This window comes from Egretta garzetta, unplaced genomic scaffold, assembly GCF_000687185.1.
Source record: "Egretta garzetta isolate BGI_Z169 unplaced genomic scaffold, ASM68718v1 scaffold596, whole genome shotgun sequence".
Taxonomy (NCBI): domain Eukaryota; kingdom Metazoa; phylum Chordata; class Aves; order Pelecaniformes; family Ardeidae; genus Egretta; species Egretta garzetta.
In genome coordinates this window covers 570,886-571,249 of record NW_009260129.1, presented here as the reverse complement: position 1 = coordinate 571,249, position 364 = coordinate 570,886, and the positions used below count along the sequence as shown (strand labels likewise).

General features: G+C 52.7%; 1 protein-coding gene across 2 annotated transcripts in view; it reads right to left on the bottom strand.

Moving 5' to 3' along the window:
* Window positions 1-91, bottom strand: part of SMARCA2 (SWI/SNF related, matrix associated, actin dependent regulator of chromatin, subfamily a, member 2) — a 120,245-nt gene extending 120,154 nt beyond the window's left edge. Inside the window, exon 1 of one of the 2 annotated variants that reach the window (XM_035896948.1) lies at window positions 43-91. The gene's annotated coding sequence lies outside the window, so the exon portion shown is untranslated. The remainder of the gene's footprint in view (window positions 1-42) is intronic. The other variant, XM_009641498.2, reaches the window with a different exon arrangement.
* Window positions 92-364: the final 273 nt, after the last annotated feature.

Sequence of the window (364 nt, the reverse complement as noted above, 5' to 3'; positions counted from 1 at the left end):
TGCCGTCCCCCTCTCCCGACGGGGCAGACGAGCCGCGCCTACCTGGGCACCCGCGTGTGTACGCATCCTCGCTCCCGCCCGACCCGATCAAAAAAAAAAAAAAAAAAAAAAAAAAAAAAAAAATTTCCGCGCACACCGGAAATAAAATGCTTTTTGCTTGGAAGGCGATTACAAAATTGCAAGCGCATGTTTTGTGCTACTCCGCCGACTGCTGCAAGGCGGGGAGGCATGCTTTTCTGCAGGGAAAACTGGGAAAACAAGCTATTTTGGGAAGCGAATCGCGACACCTCTACAGCAGGAGTGACTGCACAGTTAGAAACAGACTGAAAAGCAACAGGACCCGCAGCCCGTCGGGCGACGTCCC